A 12,281-nucleotide genomic window follows, 5' to 3' on the forward strand; every position below is an offset into this window, starting at 1 on the left:
CTTCACTGTATATTCATAACAACTGATTGCACAATTATCCATTATGTATTGAGCGAAGCAGGATGTGCTGCCTCACTGTTATTGTGTCTCATAGTCCTACAAGGGGCTGAAATCTGCAGAGCCAGATAAGAATACCGGCCGGACTGTCCATTCACAAATTTCTCATGAGGTCACTCAGCTGTTGGATATTAAAATCCAGCGATGGGGGGCAAGAAAGTATTAACTCTCAGGATGTTTTTCTCTCTGTCATGATAACACTGCTGGTTCCTTCCTTATGTTAAGTTTTGTCCAACTACAGTGACCACACTACATTTCAAGGAAAAGAGAAGTACTGTATCTTTGTCACCAGTACTTCATTGTGTGTGTGTGTGTGTGTGTGTGTGTGTGTGTGTGTGTGTGTGTTTGTGTGTGTGCACACGCGACTAATTCATTCACAAGTGTTGTTGTGCCGGTCAAGCGCAGCTGTACAGGAAGGAGACCCTCTCAAGTTATCACTGCTCTCATCGGACACTCACGTCATTCCTCAGCCACACTGCAGATGTGTGTTTTCTCTCTCTGAAAACAGGGAAACTACAGCAGTGACTGGGACCTAACACAAAAAACACAATTCCTCAAAACAAGTTGAAACTTATATCAAGAGAAAGTCCTAAAACCAAATCAACGAAATTAGGAACTTAAATTGCTGCGTGTCAATCCTATTGTATGTTTATTATGTATAACTCTCATTTATGCATTAACATAAAAGCAGCATAAAAAGTGTGTGTCTTTGGGCCAATACTTTTACTACTTTTGGGAGCATTTACTGCCAATATATTTAATGACTGTACATAAACATGCCTTTAGTGGTGCAAATTGGGATCTGTCATTATGTCTAATTGGCAAATTGGTAATTAGCAGTGAACAATGTCATCATGATAACATATAATTTTGGCATGAGGTTAAATAGTGATCATTGTGATATTAATTTGTAATGAAAATGAAATGCAATTAAATCCTTAATGTGGTCCTGCAGGTGTTACTGTCATTTGCAAGGCAATTCGTATGGATATTCTGATAAATTCGACTGGAGGAAGAGAATCAAGAGGAACTAAAACTGTTTGCGGAAGAGAAATCTTAATAATCTCTTTGTTATTTACCACTTTTTAGAATGCACTTCTCTGCTGTGAATGACCTAAAGCCAGCTTGAAATGGATTTAAAAGCCAGCTTGAAATTGATTTAAAAGCCTATTTTTTGGAGTAATAGTCACTTGATTAAGACGGTGTAGTCCCTCATTCGTCTATGATAGTCACTTGATTGTTCAGCTATTATTCTTTCCTGGTGTAAAGAAGGAAACAAAACATTCAAATTAGCCAGCACACCCGGCTCAAAGTTAGTTTAAGCAAACATATAGTGAGAGCTGCTGTAAAGGTAGAGGGTCTAATGTCAAGAGAGAGAGAAAAGACTGTATTAGAGATCCTAACATGGTCCTTTTCTCAACAGACATTTTGACTTGTAAAGTGTTACTAATAACATTAACGATGGCTCTGTTCTATTCAAGTGTCCCAGTAAGCCATGACAGTGTGACAGTGAGCCAGCCTGTACAATACCATCAAGCCTGAAACTGAAGCAGATATATCAATGTTATTATTTACACCTGTGCATTTCCTGCTGTGACAAGTCAAACTGTCTTTTGTGAAAAATGCCTGTTGGGAGGAGTGTTTTAACACGTTTTGTAGACAGAGGTCAGATAAGCAGGTCAGAGGGAAGAGAATGTCTATAGGCCGGGGGTCTTGTGGGACCCAGGTGAGTTTTCCAAAAAGAAACTGGTACCTTGAAAAAGTCTGGGTTGTTAAAATTGTATTTAATGAAGTAATAGTGCTGGTGGCTACAATTAATAATCATCATTGAGTCATTGAAGGAGTGAATACCAACTCTCCTGTTGGTGCCGGTACATTGTACTGTTCTTTACATGATTTTTGTTGCTATGCACCTTTATATAGTGTAACTGTGGTAAAATATTATTTTATTAGATTTTGCTCATTTTCATCATCAGCTCTCACATACCCCCACAAAGGTGTTTTCACTTCCTTGGCTGATTCGACTTCTCTTCAAGACTGTGTAGGTGTGTGCAGACTCTGCTAGACTGACGCCTCTCTCACTCTCCACTGTTAAATCAAACGTGGCACAGGATTTCTTCCATTCTCGCCTACTGGCATAATCTCCTGTGGTTTAATTAACCCACGACTGATTTGATTTCAGTACCCATCAGCACTATTAAATTATCGTATTCAGGGTACCAATTTGTATATGGAGGAATCACGTGGTTCCCCCTACTGTACTGTATATATCAGGCTAAAATTGCCTCCTTCCCAAATGACCATCATCCTCATTAGAAAACGCAGTTTAGTGACCTCACATACCCTCTGCCCAACTTCAACTTGAGCAGTGGTCTAATTAGGACAATTGAAAACACCTGTGGAAGTGTGCAGGGCTTTGTCCTCTAGCCATAAATAGCAGAAGAAAATTAGCCTTCTAGTCTAACTCAGGCAGATTTTCCATTGATCAGTAAGCACTGTCCCTAAAAATATGCTGCTAAAGTAGCTTTGACGTGATGTTCTTTAAATAGCACCTGACCTACCAAAAGCTAATTGCCTTTTGTAGTGTGTTATACTTGGCTGAACATTGTAAGGTAATGTTACTGTAGCTAACCTCTCATTAGTAAGGTAACGTGTTGCTAAAGCTTGTATTACAGCAGGTGACAGGTAAGGTCTGGAGTTTGAATGCATCTCTTGGTCAATTCTGCTGCTGACAGGACTCCATCCTCTGGTTATCATTTAAAACCCACCCTCATTTGAGTTGCTCAGCAATCCAGATAATGTTTAGAGATGGTTTACAAAGTATTTTTTAACCATCTAACAAGGTATTATAATCATCAGTGGCAACTTTATAATAGCCATCCAAATAATGTTTGTGGACAAAGTAATTGTTAACCATTAACAGTGTTACAAATATCTGGTCCATCTACCTATGTAATGTTTATAGATGTTTTACAACCTCTTAAAAGGTTTACAAATCATTTGGTAATCATTAAAATACTTAAGATAGTATATAAAACATGATAATGTGGGCCACGTTAAATAATTTGTTAATCTTATCAGTTACTATCAGTTGTGTATTGATGTGACAGTGAGCAGCTGTAAGGAAAGAGTTTCCCCTCGGGGATCAATAAAGATTTTGATTCTGATACTACTCTTATCAGCCATGACACAATATATAATTTATAAACTAATTATTTTATATTACACAAACTAATGACAAAAAAACCTGAATTATAGCATCACTAATACTTAGTAAACATTATTAATTATCATTTCATTGTTTGTTAACAGTGAACTACCTAAAGTTGAATTAACTATCAATTTACCATTTATTAATGATGGTTATTATAAAGTCATGTCATGGTGAAGTCACTCTGCTAGCTACTCTTATTTTAACTTAGTTGACAGCAGCACTGACGCTAGTTACGTTTTTGAGAATTTACAGCTGAACTATACAAATCAAGCTTTACTTACCTCTAACACATTGAGGCATTGGATTGGTTTTGAAGTTTCAAATCTTTTACTACTTCAAGTGTTTCCAGCCTCATTTTAAGCAGGCTGTCGTGAGGCGTGTGCACACCAGCCCTCAAGACTAACAACTTTAAAGATTACCGTGATTTTCATGGCAGACATTTTGACATGTCATATCATCAGTAAGCCATCATAAATGCTAGTAGTTACATCTGTGCTTTCCTGCTACACAAGTCCATATGCCTACGTGGAAATGGCCTGCTGTATGCCATAACAGAATATCAGTGCCTCACTCAAACAGGGCTTTCTATTGGTATTAAGATAAACAATTTTCATCAAAGGGAGAGTTGTCATTTAAAGGTAGTCATTTAGCCAGGTATCACACAGCCTACTGTGCCTGTGCTGTGCTCCTTTAAAGGAATAGTTTGACATTTTAGGAAATACAATTATTTGCTTTCTGGCGGCGCATGCTTTAGATTGTTCTAATTCAACTGAAATGTGCAAAGACAATGGTTTAATGATCAGGGATGTAAGACTGAGAAAGAGAGACTGTGTGCATGTGTGCGTATGGATGTTTATTTAGCTGTAAACAGGTCAGATTGAAACGGAAGGAAGACTGATATCCTTACTCTCAAAATAATGAATGCAGAAACAGGATGTTTGGTGCGTACTGTACAAGGTGAAGAGATAACAGCATTGTGTACAGTGTGGTCAGGGGGAGTGCTGCAAAAGACTTTCATCCTCTCAAGTCGTTTAGCCTCAATTTCAGTCTTGATATGTTGTATTTAGGTGAAAACACTTAAAAATGTTAAAGAAATGGTATGAAACAATTCCATTTTTCCCAAAGTTTCCAGAAATCCATCCAAAATAAGATCGGCCACTCAAGAGAATAAATTGACATTTCTTGCAACAAGTAGATTTGAAGCACTTTGTAACAATAGTTTTGAAAGGGGCTATATAAATAAAGCTATTATTGTTATTATTATTAGATTTACACTGAAATCATCAGAAGTGTTTGTGTTAAATCCTGATTCATCTCCTTTGACAAGAATCAATAAATTACTGATTGGGTCCAAAGCAAGCCCTTTTCAGAAAAGTACTGCATGTGTATAAGTAAAAATGACAGAATGTGTTTTTTTGAGTTTTCCAAAATCTACTTTTATTAAATGAAAACAAAGTCAAGGAAAGTCAAGTAAACAGAGATTGGTTTAAAACATTAAGCAGGGAGCTGCCTTTTCTGGTCAATGACCTCCTAGCATCCTGTGAAATTTCAGACAGCTTTAACCATGGATCCCTAAAATAACAAAGAGTATCCTCAGGGCATTCTGCCTTCAGGGATGTTAAACCTCATAATACCAACAATCCACTTATAATTACGCCACGGATGAACAAAAAACATTCACTTATAGACTCTAAATCATGTGCAGGTGACAGAATCTCCAGGAACCGAAACAGTATAACCGTAAATCTTGTAAATAATAACATTAATATGACATAAACCAGCAGACAAAAAGACCCTCAACCTATAGTCCTCCCTCACATCTGTCTGTTAATCATGTCCTAAACTGGGCTCTGACTTTGATATGAGGTTGACCCTAAATCCCATTTTAATGATTGGAACACTAACCCTCAAAAACACAGAAATGATTGATTGAAGGTATAATGTCCTGGGGACAATAATGACTATCGGATATAGACTACTTAAGGAGGATTTTGAGCATTAAAGTCATTTATTTTATTTAACAGAGAAGAAATGTCTTGAGATCAGGTTCCTTTCATGTTCAAGAGGTTAACCCAGGGCATAGTGTAGTTATCAAAAAACTTGTGTTACAGTCGAAAGTTAGCTGAATACTTTCTCCTCTTTACATTGTCTGCCAATATGTATCTAACAAAGGACACATTCACCTACAGACTAGCCCAAGGCTTAATATTATATGTTTGTTATGGAGAAAAAATCCTCCAAATGATTGTTAAGTTCTGTTAAGTAAGAATGAATCAATCAAAACCACAATAATTGCAAAAAAAGGTTGATGTTCGTGTTGAAAGAGCTAACCTCATTGTTTGCTGTTTGAACTATTTGCAATTTAATACAGAGGAGCTAGATATAGAACATGGAATAACAAAAATGTGTCAACATCCACTTGTCAAACAGCAGTGGAACAGGAGAAACTGCCTCAGGCCCTGCTTCGGCTACAAGAAAAAAGAAAACAACTTCTGAACCAAAACAAGCAGAATTCCATCAGAGGATTATACAGTACATACTGTCTGATATGTGACATCACATACCACAAGCTATACAGCTTGAAGGTCACATGTATAGCGGCACCAAGCGGTTTCCCTCAGTCTCCTGATACAAAACAAGTGTCATAGAGAGCGTGATTCAGGGCATGTGTCGTCTGTGGAATATTACAGAGAAATTAAAAACATGCCGTCTTAAACCGTTTTAAAGGAGTTAGAAAGCTCCTATCATTAGATAAGTTATTTCTCACATTTACAGTATTTTGTTATAACGAGGAAGGTACCTTGTTATCAGAGCAGAGCTTGGTATAATGAGAAAAGGTTCTCATTACAATCAACAAACTGTATTGTTTTGACAACATATAGGCTGTGAAATTTGGTGCAGATATTCATGGTGTCCAGAGGATGAATCCTAATGACTTTGTTGATCCCCTGACTTTTCCTCTAACAAGCAGGTCAATGGTTTCAATTATCCTGGGAAATATCTCAAAATCTACTAGATGGATTAGCAGAAACATTTCTACAGACATTCATGGTCCCCTGACCTTTTTTCTAGCACAACCAGCAGGTTGACATTTTAGATTTTTGGTGAAATTTCTTGACAACTACTGTGTGTGGATTAGCATGAAATTTGGTATAGATATTCATGTTTCCCAGAAGATGAATCCTAATGACTTTGTTGATCCCCTGACTTTTCCTCTAGCAACACCATGAGGTTGACATTGGTGGTTTTGTGTGAAATGTCTCAACAACTATCTGATGGATTGCCATAAAATTTGGTACAGACATTCCCCTCAGGATAAACTATAATCTGGTCAAAATTTTAATTTGTCCAATATTATGGTTTACTTTGTGTTAATTAGCAAATGCTAGCAAGCTAACATGCTAAATTAAGACAAATATGGTAAACATTATACCTGCTTAACATCAGCATGTTAGCATTGTCATTACTAGCATGTTAGCATGCTGACACTAGCATTTACCTCAAAGCACTGCTGCGCCTAAGTACAGCTTAGCCAATGTGGCTGTAGACTATCGTCTTGTTTCTCACAGTGTTGCTGTAGTTGTAGCTTCTTTTAAACATCAATGATTTCACAAAATAATTTCCTAAGTTCAATAATGAGTGGGGTTGGAATCAGGGAGCTGCTCATGTGTTTCATCTTACTGAAGGCATTCACACCCTGTTCTGTCTCTGGTCAAGCATGCTCTCCCAGGTTTCCCCTCACATTTACTCCATATGTGAAGGGGATGAGGGACTGTGAGAAACAGCTTGCTTGAAGTTCCACAATTCAATGCACTCATCACCTGAGCTACAGCAACATATGGCAATGTAGTGTATGTCCATATTATACAAATATTTTACAACACTTCAAATCAAATATATAACTTTAAAAAAATGCTTATGAATAGATTCATTATTTAGTCAGGCATTCTTATTGAGATCTTGATGTCTTTCAAGAGAGATCTTAGAACAAAGAAAACTTTTACAGACAGTCCTTAAATACCATACAGACACCCAGCATAAAGGAAAAATTACACCAGTTAATGGTCCAGTGTGTAGGATTTAGTGGCATCTAGCGTTAAAATTGCTGTTTGCAACCATTTGAATACCGCTCAGATCATCCTCCCGTTCCAAGCGTGTAGGAGAAACTACGGTGGCCGTGAAACTTGCAAAAATGTGAAAGGCCCTATCTAGAGCCAGTGTTTGGTTTGTCCGTTCTGGGCTACTGTAGAAACATGGCGGTGCAACATGGCGACCTCCGTGGAAGGAGACCCGCTCCCTCTATAGATAAAAACGGCTTATTCTAAGGTAATGAAAACACAATTCTTATTTTCAGGTGATTATACACTAATGAAAACATACTTTATAAATAAATAAATAAATATTATAATCCATTTCTGCCAATAGCTCCTCCTAAATGTTACATACTGGACCTTTAAAGTGATATAAAGTCAGACAACTGGCTTCCATGCAACAAATACAAACAAAAGCTAGTGTCCGAAAGTGTTTGAAAAGGTTTTGGTAATATAGCTTTACAATCTCCAAAGAGAAGAAAAGAGTGGAGCTTCAGAGATGTTTGCAGTTCATTGCATTTTGAAGCTGCACAGTACAAATCCAGTCCTGCAAGGATTAGTATGTAAATAAGGGATATGCAAGGTTAAATAATCATTGGATCATGTATCATAATTGTAAGAACAAAATGAGAGAGGAGATATGAGGTAGTTTAGAAGATGTGACAGTTGAGCTTTATAGATAAACATCATGAAATACAGTATACACTATATCCCCTATTGTAATAAGGAAGTCTATCCAACTTTCGATACAAAGAGCAATTAAGTGTATAAAATGTATCACTGGTGATAAAGCACAATGTACTGTGATCAACAGGGTTTAATTGCAGCATGAGAATACACAATGTCTCCCTGGTCAGGATCAGACATAGCAGTGGAGTGAATGATAGTTTGAAATGGAATGAATGGCATGTTTGACAGAGGGTAAACGTCATGATCTATGCGCCAGATCCAAGGAAATTGGAGATTAAAATGAACTCAATACCTTGCTTTTGTCAGCCTTGCAGCACCAGTTAAATATTAGATGAGCGGAGAGGCGATATCCTCTTGCCCAATGGAATGTTCCGGCACACAGAAAGGCTCGGAAAAATATTTCACAGGAGGAACCGGCCCTGTTGAACAGCTTAAAGTTTTGTGGAGATGAGGGAGTTGAAAAATACTAAAACCAGAGAGGATCATTTATTCTGTCATTCCAGATTCCAGAAAGATTAATTACCTGAAGAGGAGTTTTACATCAAAATAATATTGTTAAAGCTACACAATAGAAAAAATAAATAAAAAAATTTATCAAATTAAACGTACAATTATTTCAAAAGGTTGTGGCAGTATGATCTGTTCTGTTGACATCCTAAAGGTTGAATGTAGAAATCAGCTCATCCTGTGACACACATTGGGCATGAGAACTGTCAGAAATAAGCAGCAATATTGAATCACGGAGATGAACAACAACTGTTAGAAGTTATCCTTTAATCCATTTCTCAAATGATCACACACAGAAATATGGGCCAATTAAAAAAGGCAGCAAGGTTGCCAAGGTGCCCTGTTGTGTGCTGACACAAAGACTGTGGCATCAAGCGTGAGGTGAACACTGACGGTCAGATCAATGATTACCTCAACTGCACAGGGATGTTCTCTCATCTCTAGTCACCTTTAAAAGAGGTAAACACACCGACATGGCTCTCCGACATTATTGTAAAAGCTCAAGGGTCGTGCAAATTTCATTCTGTATAAGACTGGTTAAACGTTTCAAAATAGCCTTTGAGATTAACACAACTTTTACATAGATTTTTGCATATCTTATACATTTTATTTATATTTTATATATATATTTTTAGCCATGCTATGGGAATGGCTCTATGGACAGCAATGTCTGTCAGTCCACCAGTTTGGTCCAGAATGAAATATCTCAACAAATGTTTGATGGACTGATGGAAGTTTCTACAGATATTCATGGTGTCCAGAGGATGAAACCAACTGACTTCGGTGATCCCCTGACTTTTCATCTTCACCCACTATGAAGTTGATATTTTTGCTTTTGAGTGAAATGTTGCAACAAATATTGGATGGACTGTCATAACTTTAGTGAACCATCATCAGATCAAGTTGCCCAATACTTTGGTTTATGGCCAACTAAATGCACAATAAATGACACCACCCTTAGCTGTACTGTCTACCTGCTAAATATCAGCATGTTGTCACTGGACATGTTAGCATGCTTACATTAGCATTTAGCTCAAAGCACCGGTCTAAGTACAACCTCTCAGCTAGATATAGTCTGGCACACAACCCCCCATAACACCACAACTTGTTGCTTTTACACTTTCCCACAATATAATGTGTTAATTAGTGAGTTTTAGGTGCTGGTAGGTGGATCTATTTTCACGTTTGGTTTAGGGTTGCTTACAGTCTTTATGCTAAAGAATAAGCTAAGCTAGCTGTCTCCTCACTACACCTTCATATTAAATGGACAGATATGAGAGTGGCATTGATTTTCTCATCTAACTCTCGGCAAGAAAGCAAAGGCGTATTTCCCAAAATGTTAAAGTATTCCCTTACATTTCCAGGACGTTAATACAAATTTCCAGGACTTTTATACATTTAACTAGTTTAACACTTTAAAACATTAGAAGTCAAACAAAGTATGAAAATGTTGTTTGTCTATCTAGTTTGCTCAGTGTTTTTGTATTCACAACAGAGTCATGGCAGCCATCTGCTGGAGTCCTGAGCCCTGCCTGGGACTGAATCTAGTCTGTTGCTGACCTGACTCCCAGCTCTGGGAACAGAAGGTTCACTCTTAACACATGAGGAAGTGCAGTGTACCCTAGATAACACATCCTTTACCCACCTTCTCCACACACACACACACACACACACCCTTTACCCAACTTCTCTACACACACGCGCACACACACACACACACACACACACACACACACACACACACACACACACACACACACACACACACACACACCCTTTACCCAACTTCTCTACACACACACACACACACACACACACACACACACACACTCATCCTCACCCAACCATCTCTGCCTGTTCCCTCTGCGGTCTGTGTATCTCGGTGCTTCTGGCTGGCAGGCCACAGCAGCATCCCTCACTGGCTCTGTGAGGGTGCACACAGGGGTGCATGTTTCCTGAGCAGCTTGAGTTAATATGGGAAGTGGTGTTGACCCGAAAAGAAACCCATGTTGCCTTTCTTTTTCACCCCATCGGTTAACTGCTAAAAGTGCACAATAAAAATAACTGAGAGACTTTATGTTGGTTCGTTTGCGCAATTAGTTTTGAAAGATGGTTTTTTTAGATAAATTACCTGCTTATTTAATCTTCAAGAAGTGATCTGAAGTTACAGCATGTAGGACACAGTCTGAGACAATGCTGGTATTCAGCTCAGCAAAGCCGTGGGAGACTAGTGGGTATGGGAATGTGCTCTACTATACATCAAGAAAACCCTTTTTTCTAACTGAAGACTTGATGTTATCTTTATTACAACGTAGCTCACTGAAAATAAGATGGAGCTCAAGCATCTCATGGTAAGGCATGAAACATCACATGATGCTGAGGAAAGACATTGTGACGTGGTCAAGGAAGGTCATTTAATAGAAGCCCTGGAGGTATACTGTTAAATGTTTGTTCTAAGTTTTGTTGCTGTCCACAGAAACGGCCTTCAATCTTTGTACCAGCCACAGCGCACCAGCCTCTCTGTTTCCTTCTTATGTTAAGCTTAAAACCATACAGAAGGTGTTTCATATTAAACTGCCAGATTTACCACAAACAGCGAAGGAAGGAGAGTGACATGCTTATCAAATTTACAACCACAGCAAGGAACTGTAGCGAGCAATTGCACAAAAAAAAAAAAACAGGGGTTACATGCACATGTTCTAACTTTTTTTTTGTTATAGTTTCTGGTTTAACAGACTAGAAATGATTCTGCTCTTTTGGAGACCACATCCCAATTTTACACCTTTCTGAGGGAAAGAGAGAAAAGAGACAATTGTCAAGAGATGAATGATGGCTCTACTGTGTAATAGTCTGATTTAAAAAAAAACTACAGTATAAATGTCGATATTAATAATTCTTTAGTATGCTTGCTTTGACAAGAAAATGTTCATTCTCAAGACAACATGAATTTCCAGCACAGTGCACACCTATTAGCCCCTAATGAAACCTGGAGCCTAAAGGTCAATATGATCGTCTAATGTTGTTTTGAGAAAAGAGTTGGTATGAAGAAAAGTGTTGAGGATGCGGATGAAAGGACCAACTGTAACTGAAAATGACTGTTCCTTGGGAAAACAGCCTTATGATGTTTACAGCCTTCCTGCCAGCCAATCCTGAAGACAAGATGATAAACAGACTTAGTTAATACACACTGTAGGCCTATATGTATAATTGATTGACATTAAAGTGTTGTTAGTGTTGCGACAAGTAACATTTTATATTGTGAGAGGTGATATTGTACTACTGGCTTAATTACTATGATACTACAAAGATTCATCTCAGACTTTCTCTCTTTTTCGTTTAAAACTTCCTTACGTCTGAATAACAAACATTATGGTGGGATTTCCTGCTTGTCTCTTATCAGTTAGATCCTGAAACAATGGGCTCTGAAAGTTGCGTGGGCTCTTGTCTGCTCCGAGTGCTGCTGTCCTCCTCGTGGCTTTCCCCTCACGACCAGATGTCCCTTTCTTGGCCAAGGGATTTAGAGTAGAGCAGGAAGAATGGCTAAAAAGAAAATCTGAAAGTGTGTCGTCCATTACTGTACTCTACTTTAGCATTTGGCGAAACTAAGATCAAGTGAACCTCCATTTCACGGCAAAGTAGAGATGATCTAAATCACTTGTGACAACCGCCTCGGGGGACAACCAGCTACGAGCATTCACACACACTGACACAGATGGCTAGCA

Source organism: Siniperca chuatsi, linkage group LG6 (genome assembly GCF_020085105.1).
Source record: "Siniperca chuatsi isolate FFG_IHB_CAS linkage group LG6, ASM2008510v1, whole genome shotgun sequence".
Taxonomy (NCBI): Eukaryota; Metazoa; Chordata; class Actinopteri; order Centrarchiformes; family Sinipercidae; genus Siniperca; species Siniperca chuatsi.